General features: G+C 53.4%; 1 protein-coding gene across 3 annotated transcripts in view; it reads left to right on the top strand.

Annotated features, from left to right (window-relative positions):
* The first annotated feature begins 5130 nt into the window (after positions 1–5130).
* PTPRA (protein tyrosine phosphatase receptor type A) overlaps positions 5131–9873 on the top strand; it is a 74108-nt gene continuing 69365 nt past the window's right edge. For all 3 annotated transcript variants that reach the window (XM_068679558.1, XM_068679559.1, XM_068679557.1), the window contains exon 1: positions 5131–5481. The gene's annotated coding sequence lies outside the window, so the exon portion shown is untranslated. The remainder of the gene's footprint in view (positions 5482–9873) is intronic.

Raw genomic sequence — 9873 nt, 5'->3', positions numbered from 1 at the left:
TCCTGATGTCAAGCCTAAACTTCCCCTGCCTCAGCTTAACCCCGTTCCCGCGGGTCCTGTCGCCGGTGTTAATGGAGAAAAGGTCTCCTGCCTCTCGACACCCCCTTACGAGGAAGTTGTAGACTGCGATGAGGTCTCCCCTCAGCCTCCTCTTCTCCAGGCTGAACAGGCCCAGTGCCCTCAGCCGTTCCTCGTACGTCTTCCCCTCCAGGCCTTTCACCATCTTCGTAGCCCTCCTCTGGACACTCTCCAACAGTTTCATGTCCTTTTTATACTGTGGTGCCCAGAACTGCACACAGTACTCGAGGTGAGGCCGCACCAGCGCAGAGTAGAGCGGGACAATCACCTCCCTCGACCTACTAGCGATGCCGTGCTTGATGCACCCCAGGACACGGTTGGCCCTCCTGGCTGCCAGGGCACACTGCCGGCTCATATTCAACTTGTTGTCTACCACGACCCCCAGATCCCTCTCTTCTAGGCTGCTCTCCAGCGTCTCATCGCCCAGTCTGTACGTGCAGCCAGGGTTTCCCCGTCCCAGGTGCAGGACCCGGCACTTGCTCTTATTGAACTTCATGCGGTTGGTGATCGCCCAGCTCTCCAACCCATCCAGATCCCTCTGCAAGGCCTTTCCACCCTCATTCGAGTCCACAACTCCTCCAAGTTTGGTGTCATCAGCAAACTTGCTCAAAATACCTTCTATTCCTACATCCAGATCGTTTATAAAAATATTGAAAAGTACCGGCCCTAAAATGGAGCCTTGAGGGACCCCACTGGTGACCGCCCGCCAGCCTGACACAGCCCCATTCACCATAACCCTTTGGGCCCTGCCCGTTAGCCAATTGCTCACCCATCGTATGATGTTTTTATTTAGCTGTATGCTGGACATTTTGCTTCTTGGAGTGAACGGAGTTCCTGATGAATGCTGGCAGCAGCCCTTTAAGAGCCTCATCCTCCAGATCATCTGCCCTGTTCTCCACTGTTTCCTTCAGAGCTTTCTTTGCCAGATTTACCACGGGAGGCGGCTTTTTATCCAGCTTCTGCCTTTTCGCAGGGCTGAAGAGAGATTCGCAGGGCTGATTTTCGGGGGTTGTACTGGGTCTGGCTGGAATGTTAACTTTCCCAGCAGCAGCCCATACAGTGCCGTACTCTGTACTTGTAGCTGGAACAGCAGTGGTATCACACCAGCGTTGTGTCTCCTGCTGAGCAGCAGTGGCACAGTATTAGGCCTTTCTCTAACCCTCCTAGGGGGTGGGCAAAAGGTGAGGAGAGAAACATCACCAGGGCAGCTGGCCTAAACCAACCAAAGGGATATTCCGTACCATGTGGTGTCACACTCAGCAAGAAAAGGGGGAAACAGGAAGAAGAGGGGAGGGGTGGGCTCTCGTTTGGAAGACGTCGGTCCTCCTCTCGAACACCGGCTGCGTGCGTTGAGGCCTTGCTTCAAGGACGTGGTCAATCATCGCTCATTTGTGGGAAGTAGAGAGTAATTTCTTTCCTCTGCACTTCCATATAGCCTTCATTTATTTTGTTTGTTTGTTTTCCTCCCTTCTTTTTATTTTCCTTTTTTCCCCTCCCTTTCCCCTTTCCCTTTTTATTTCCCCTTAGTTAAATTGTTAGTTCATGGTAGTCTTTATTTAATTATTATAATTATTTCCCTTTAATTAAATTATCCTTATCTCAACCCGTGAGTTGTTCTTTGCTTTACTTCTCCCCCTCCTCATCTAAAGGAGGGGGAGTGAGAGAGCGGTTGTGGGGTTTAGCTGCCCAGCACGGTAAAACCACCCCAGGGGTGTCCACATCAAAGGTGGCATCTAGATTGATCTCGTCGCTGTGGGCTGGGCGGTGGAGCTTCGGGTGCCGCAGTTCCACGGGAGCAGGGCTTTCGGAGACCAGTCGGCTGAGCGTCTCCCTGGTCACAGATGGCACTTTCAGGGTATCCTGCAGGATGTCTATCGTCTTCTTCAAACTCAAGGATCTGCTGCTCCAGGAATTTCATCTGTTTCTTGAGAGAGGAACACAGCATCTCCGTCTCTCCCAGCACCTTCTGGAGCGACTCTATGGTGGCATTGCGCACATCGAGAGCGTCCCGCAGCCCGTCCACGATGGCCTGGCATTCTTGCTTTTTTTTCAAGGGGGGGATGACCCGTACCGGTAACCGCCTCCCGGTGCCGGTGCCGGTTCCGTTGCAGCCGCGCGGGGCCCCGCGGTTTCATCTTCCCCATTTGGGGTCCACATTTGTGCTGAAGTTTGGCTCTCGGTGGAAGTAAAACGTTTCATTTCCCCCATTTGGGGTCCAAATTTGGGCTGAAGTTTGGCTCAAGGCACACCCAAAACGCTTCATTTTCCCCATTTTGGCCCACCTTGGGGCTGCAGCTTGGCTGCCGGTGCCGCCATCCACCCCGCTGCCCGCCAGGCTCAGCCTTAACCCCATTTCGACACCCACAGCGTGCAAAGTAGCTAAAACCCCAAAACCACCCAGCCAAGCCCTGCCTCCTTCAGCCCTTCTGCACAATAACACCAGAAATAACAACGGAGACAACAGCGGGGCCAAAACCACAGAGCCCCACATCACTTGGTGGGGCCGGGAGGGAGAAACCCACGGGGAGGAGGCTGAAGGTTTCCCCCCGACACAGGGCACGGGTGGAAAAGCTCTGCTCCTGCCAGCCAAAAGTCAGCTTTATTTGTAGGGTTTGGGCGGGTTTTTATTGATGAGATCGAGGAGAAAGGTCTGGCTGCGAGGGGGTGTTTTTGTGGCAGCGATGCTGAGTCCAGGCTGGAGTTTTCTCCACGGAGCCCATCTCCAGACGGCGCCCTGAGTTTTTGGAGGTCAGGAGGGGTTTCTTCAATCCGCAGCACAGCATCTCCAGGTAAGATCCAGGCTTTAACTTCCTACATTTCTCTTCCTTCCTTACCGCTGGCTTCCTTTCTCATCGAATATTATTAGCATAATAAATTTCGTGGTGGCACCAGGTGTACATTTTGGGCATCCCTCCTGCCCTGAACGCTTCTTTTCCACAATAAATGAGTCTCCCTCTGTGTCTGCTCTCCTGAAAGGCTTCGGGAGCCTGAAGCCTTAATTCTGGGGACCAAAAGTCGGGTGTATTTTCCCAGGAAAGTCTTTCCCAATTTGCCCATCTCAGTCTTCCCCAATGAGGGGACCACCCTGAGGAGAACCGAAACCACTCTTTTTACCCCCAAAGCGGTGATGCTGAGCGAGGAGGCGATGGCTGGCATCACCCCGGCCCCAGCAGGAGGCCGGTGCCAGCAGATGGCAGCAGCATTTTGGGAATCTCCCCGCTCTGTGGCACACAGCCCAGGGGCAGGAGGGGGGAGCAGAGACAACACCAGGGCCGCATCCAACCACCCCAACCAGCAGATCACCCTGGAGGAGGATGCTCAACCCAGCTTGGAGCCCAAACTCAGCTTTAAAACAAATCGTAAGAGAGCTGTGGATGGCAGGGGCAGAGCGTGGCACGCCCTGCTCCGCTCAGGTTTGCCTCTTTTTGCATCTAAATAAAGGCAAACGCTTAGCAACAAAAAATTTATTTGTACCGCAAGCAGCTCACCGGGTTAGCGTTGAGCCGGGCTGGCGGTGGTGGCTTTTGTCCCAGCCTGGTGGCTGTGGTTTCTCACCCACCCATCGATAGCCGGGGTGTTGCCGTGTGGGTGCAGCCGCGTCCTCAGAGGGACGGAGGTCTCAGCCCCGCGACAAGGCAGAATTTGGGGTTTTTATCATTAAAAACCCGATTTTTCTTGCAGTTTCAGTGGTGGCAAGCAGTGACCGAACAACTTGGGAGCACATTGAGGATTCCCCAACTGAAAGGCGAGAGGAAGCTGCAGGTTTTTGGTTTTGTTTTTTTTTTTTTCGCTCTGAGCTCGTTCTGGTTTGGTTGGGATCCCGCTGTGGGGAAGCTGCACTGTTATGGGGTCCGTCGTGAGTTTGATGTGCTGGAGGGAAGGGCTGTGAGGAGAGCTGGGGTGACCCCAAGAACAAATTGGGGCTGGGGAGGTGGGGAGTGAGGGTTGGGGGCTGCCCTAAGGGTTTGGGGTCGCGGGTCGGTGAGAAACCCCAAATGGGGCAGCGTGGTGGTAGGGTGAGGGAGGGAATTGTCCCCCTGTGCCCTGCTCAGGGGGCTCAGCACCTCTGTGTGGACACAGCAGGGAGGGGACTTGGTGTCAGGGGGGCAGCGATAGGACAAGGGGGGTGGTTTTAAGCTAAAAAAGGGCGGATTTCGGTGAAATATGAGGAGATATAAATATTAGGAAATATTAAATATAAATATGAATTAAATCAATAATATAAAAGTATAAATCTAAAAATAAATATAAAAATATAAAAAATATAAAAATAAATAAATATATATTTATAGATAAATATATATTTATAAATAATATAAATATATATATTTATATATAAACATAATATAAATATATATAAATATAATATATAAATATTTATAAATATAATATAATATTTATATAAATTTATATATAGTATATATTTAATATATATAATTTATATATAAATATACAAATATATATAATTTTTATATAATTTATATATATTAAATATATATATTAATATATATATATTATATTATATATATTAAATATATATATTTATATATGTAAATATAATTTATCTATAAATATATAATTGATATCTTGTACATCTGCCTCCTCCTGTCCTTCCTTATTCCTAATCTTCCTCCTCCTCTTCCTCCTTCCTATATATATAAATAAATATATAAATGTATATATAAATATATATATAAATATATATATATATAAATATATATATATATATAAATATATATATATAAATATATGAATAAAAAATAAAAAAATAAAAAATATATAAAAATATAAATTAAACATAAATATTAAATATTAGGACAAATATTCGTCACTGGGAGGGCGGCGACGCCCCACCCCATCACTACCCCAACCCCAGGCTGGATGGCGCTCTGCAATTAACCGGAGCGCCTAATGAACATCCCCCATGCCAATGAACCCCCCCCCCCCCATTACCCCCCAGCGGGGCGCGCCAATTCCCCTTTAGCCCCGCCCCCTTTTCGCTAACCCCGCCCCTAACCCCGCCCCCTCCGCCTTGGCCACGCCCCCCTGGCGCAGCGCGCCCCGCCTGCGGCCGCACCATGGCGGCGGCGGCACCGGCAGCGGGCGGGCGGCGGCGGGGGCGCCGCTGAGGGCCCGGAGCCCTCCCCCCCTTGGAGCCCCCTCCCCAAAACGAGACCGAGGAGGAGGCGGAGGACGAGGAGGAGGCGGCGGCTCCAGCCCCAGCCCCGGCTCGGCCCCGCTGTTGCTTCTCCCTTCTTCTCCCCCCCCCTCCCCCCCCCGCGGCCCGTCAATGGTCGCGGCCGCCGCGGCCTCGCAGCGAGCGGAGCGGCGGAAAGCGGGGGGAAAACGGGGGGAGCCCAGCGGGTGCCCCGGGGGGTGCCCGCCCGGCCCCGCTGCACGCAGGTGAGAGGGGAAAGGGGGGGGGCAGGGAGAGGGAGGGGGGGTGGGGGGGTCCTGTACATCCTCCTCCTCCTCCTCCTCCTCCTCCTCCTCCTCCTCCTCCTCCTCCTGCTTCTTCTTCTTCTCCTTCTTCTCCTGCTCTTCCTTATTCCCAATCTTCCTCCTCTTCCTCCTCCTCCTCCTCCTCTTCCTCCTTCCTAAGCTTCTTCCTCATCTTCCTCCTCTTCTCCTCCTCCTCTTCCCAATCTCCCTCCTCTTCCTCCTCTTTCTCCTCCTCTCCTCCCAGATCTTCCCTCGCCACCTCCTCTTCTTCACCCCCCTCTTCTCCCCAATCTTCCTCCGCTTCCTAATTTTCCTCCTCTTCCTCCTCATCTTCCTCATCTTCCTCCCCTTCCCGCTCTTCTTACTCCTCTCATCTTCTTCCTAATCTTCCTTCTCCACCTCCTCTTCTTCCCACTATTTCTCCTCCTCCTCCTCATCTTCCTTCCCCTATTTTTCCGAGTCTTCCTCATCTTCCTCTTCTTCCCAGTCTTCCTTGTCTTCATCCCCCTCCTCTTCCTCCTCCTCTTCTTCCTAATCTTCCTCATCTTCCTCCCCTTCCTGCTCTTCTTACTCCTCTCTCCTCCTCCTCTCCCTAATCTTCCTTCTCCACCTCCTCTTCTTCCCAATATTCCTCCTCCTCCTCCTCATCTTCCTTCCCCTATTTTTCCGAGTCTTCCTCATCTTCCTCTTCTTCCCAGTCTTCCTTGTCTTCATCCCCCTCCTCTTCCTCCTCCTCTTCTTCCTAATCTTCCTCATCTTCCTCTCCTTCCTGCTCTTCTTACTCCTCTCACCTCCTCCTCTCCCTAATCTTCCTTCTCCACCTCCTCTTCTTCCCAATATTCCTCCTCCTCCTCATCTTCCTTCCCCTATTTTTCCAAGTCTTCCTCCTATTCCTCCTCATCTTCCTCCTTTTATCTTTCCTAGTCTTCCAAATCTTCCTCCACTTCTTCCTTCCTCCTCCTCTTCCTCCTCCTCTTCCCAATATTCCTCCTCCTCATCTTCCTCCTCCTATTCTTCCTAGCCTTCCTCGTCATATTCCTCCTCCTCTTCCTTCCTCATCTTCCTCCTCCTCTTCTTCCTCCTCCTCCTCCTCCCCATGTCTGCACGGGCTTTCCCCCATTAACCATCCCCAGCACGGGATTTGGGATGGGGTCACCACTATGGGGCCAGCACCGCCAGCCCCCACCCCACGTGAGAGCCATGGCTTGGGATCGGGGACCCTCCCACCCTCCCCATCAGATGCTATGGGATTGCTGACAGCTCCCACCCCAATATCAGGGCCCTAAAACTTTACGGGGCCGGCGTGCACCCGAGGGCTTTGCCGGGCGCTCCCACACTCACCCCCGCTCCTCCTTTCTCAGCGTAGATGTCAGCAAGGATGGAAAATGTGACAGGAAGGAAGGGAAGCTCGGTTTATTTTTTATTTTATTTTTTTATTTTTTTTTCCTCCTGCTAAATATGGAGCGACGTTAAAACCCCGAAGAGCGGCGCGGGAAGGAATCCCAGCCCAGCTGGGAAGTTTCGCAAGGAGCAGCGGGGCCGTGCCCAGAGCTTCGGGAATCCCCCCCCACTCCCCCATCCCTTGGCGGGGGTGCTCCGAAAACACTCGGGGATTTGGTTTCCCATCCGTGCTTTGGGACAAATTTTATAGGGGAGAGATGGGGAGGACCCCGGCGGTGCCACCTTCCCCCTCTGCTCGCTGTGGGGTTTCTTGGATTTGTTCGCAACCCAAATTTTTTCCTTTTAAACCCAACCCAACGCCTCGTCTGTTCCCGTTGCTTCGGTGGAAACCTTTTAGGTAGGAAATGTCCGTGTCCGTGGGCTGATTCATCCCATTGCCCTTAACCCCTTCCCTGCTGCTGCCGGGCTGCTTTTAGGGCCGTCGGAGGTTTTGCTCCCAGCCCCTCCAGGTATTGGGATTTCCTCGCCAAACGCTGCTGTGTGCCTGGTGTTTTGGGGTGGAACTGGGGTCGGGGCGCTCTGAATTGGGTAACTGGAGCATCCTATTAATCCCGAGGAGGGATTAATATTTAATATTAATATTTAATTAAATACAGGGGGTGCGCGCCGTGGTGCTTAATCAGTGCACGCAGGGATTAGGGGCAGATTTCCCCATAAGTAAGCGGTTCCCTGAGTGTCCGGGGTGATTTTTTTGCATCTTCCCTGTGAACAGCTGGTCCTCGGCGTGGCTAAAGGACCTTCCTATTCTTCCCGCAGCCGTAAGTGTGTCAGCCAGCTTTATCCTGGCTGTTTTCCTTTTGATAAACCCATAAAAACCCTTGAAGCCCCCTTCTAGAGCACAGTATCCACACGGTTGTCAGGTGGCTCAGCCTCAATTTTTCTCCGTCCGACTCCTTTAGGAACCCTCAAATTTCACCAGCCTGCTCCTGGAAGCTGGTGGTGAACGTCTCTGCGCCTCCATCCCCTATTCCCTAGTGGGATTTTTGGGGTTGGGGAGTGGAGATGAGGGGTGGAGGTCTCCTTGGGACACCGGTGAGGCTGTTGGGGTCGGGGGTTGAGCTCTTTTGGTGGCAGAAATCAGGATTTGGGAGCAGAGCGTGGCTGCTGGTGAGTCCCAGCATGCTGGGAGCGTGGAGGCGGCGGCGCTAAACCCAACAACGGGCGAGAAAACCCCAAATCCCTCAGGCTGGCCGCCCGCCTGCTCGCTGGGGCGCGCGGGGCCGCGTGCCGTCGGAGCCGTGTTTATGTTGCAGGAGCTGGCGGGGAATGAATGAGCCATGGCTACGGAGCAGGAGGCACTTGGAGAAAAGCCTTGGGGCAAATCCTTGGGGAAAAACCTGCTCGTCCCCTCCCCAAAACGCGGATTTTTGTCGCCTGGCTCAAGCCGTGGCTTTTTTTCTGCTCCGTTTGGGCAGGCAGCCTCCTTCCCCTCACCCTCCTGCCCCGGATTCGTAACGCTGGGGGGTCCGAAACGCTTCGAGGCTGGAACAGAAAGGAATAAAAACCTGCTGGAGGCCCGAGCGGAGAGGTCCCGGGGAGCTGGAGCCGCGCAGCAGCGTTAGGAACGGAGCTGGACGTGCTGCAGCTTGCCGGCTTGGCAGATCCGCGTTGGGTAAGGGTGACGGGCAGCCCGGGCTCAGGTCTGAGCAGGGAATCCAGCAGCACCCGAACGCTTTCTGGCTCGGCGAGCCTCCCCTTTGGATGCCTGCCTGCCCCTGCTATCCCCGCCCGGAGGTTTCGAAATGACTGGGATCCTTGGGATGATCGAAAACCCGAGGGTTTGGCTCAATTCGGGCTCCACCCCGGGGTTTTGGAGAGCGTGACACCGGCTCCAAGTCCCGCTGGCGACGGCGTGCGCCCCGTTGGGCACCTCTTGCTTCCCCCTCTGAAGCAGCAATCGTGTCCTCGGGGGGCTTTCAAATCAGCTTCAGCGTGACCCGAAGAGAGGTGTGGGCACATCTGCGGAAGGTTTTCTGTTTACTCATCCTCAAAAAAAAAAAAAATAGGAGAGGAAAGGGAGGACCTGCAGAAGCGCCGCGGGCCGGGCGGCGTGAGCTGGGAAGATCCGAGAGTTGGTGTGCGGAGAAAATGTGGGGCTGAGAGGCTGGAGGAGAGCTGCTGGAGAAGGAAGGGAGTTGGGGAAGGAGCAGCGTGCCTCGGCGGCGAGAAGAGGTCGGAGGAGGAGAAGCCAAGGGTGAAATTCAGGTGGGACGGCGAGGCAGAAGGCACCACGAGGGCAGCACGGCGGCCGTAGGAGCTTCTGAGCGGCAGCGCTCAGCCCTCGGGGAAGGAAAGCTGCTGAGTGAGAGGAGAGCTATGAGGAACACAATCTGCTTTTGGTAAAAAAATAAAAAAAAATAAGAAAGGAAAAGCATTTTAGTGGTTTCCACGGATTCCAGCGGCGCTCTGGGAAAGGGGCAGCCTTTTGTTCCAGGCACCGAGCGCAGCGCGGGGATGTGCTGGCACCAAACCTGAGGGTCCGGGCTGTTTCCCGAGGGTGCAAAATTTCCCTCGCTGCTTCCAGGCCAGCGGATAATCCCCTCCGTTTTGTTCCAGCAGCGAAGCACCGAGGGATGTGCCGGAGGAGCTGGAAAAGAAAAGGGTTTTGCGTTTGGGTGAGCGGATCCACCAAAACCTCTCGATTTCACCCGTTTCCAAGCTGGCTGCTGTGAATCACAGAGCCTCGGACGTGGGAATTCCTTCGTGTGCACGTGGTCAGGGAGTCTGTAAGCAGAAATACGGCCCCAAATCTCCCCCCATCCCTCCGTGGTGCCGGGTCAGCAGGGCGTTGCTTTCCGCCCCCCGCGCCTCCTAGGAGAGGCGAGTGCCACATCTCCCAAACGATGAATGCGGGATGAATGGAAACGAGTTGGGAATGAATAAGAAATCGGG

Source organism: Anas acuta, chromosome 4, assembly GCF_963932015.1.
Source record: "Anas acuta chromosome 4, bAnaAcu1.1, whole genome shotgun sequence".
Taxonomy (NCBI): domain Eukaryota; kingdom Metazoa; phylum Chordata; class Aves; order Anseriformes; family Anatidae; genus Anas; species Anas acuta.
The sequence above is the reverse complement of the archived record's forward strand: the minus strand, read 5'-3'. Positions and strand labels throughout refer to the sequence as shown.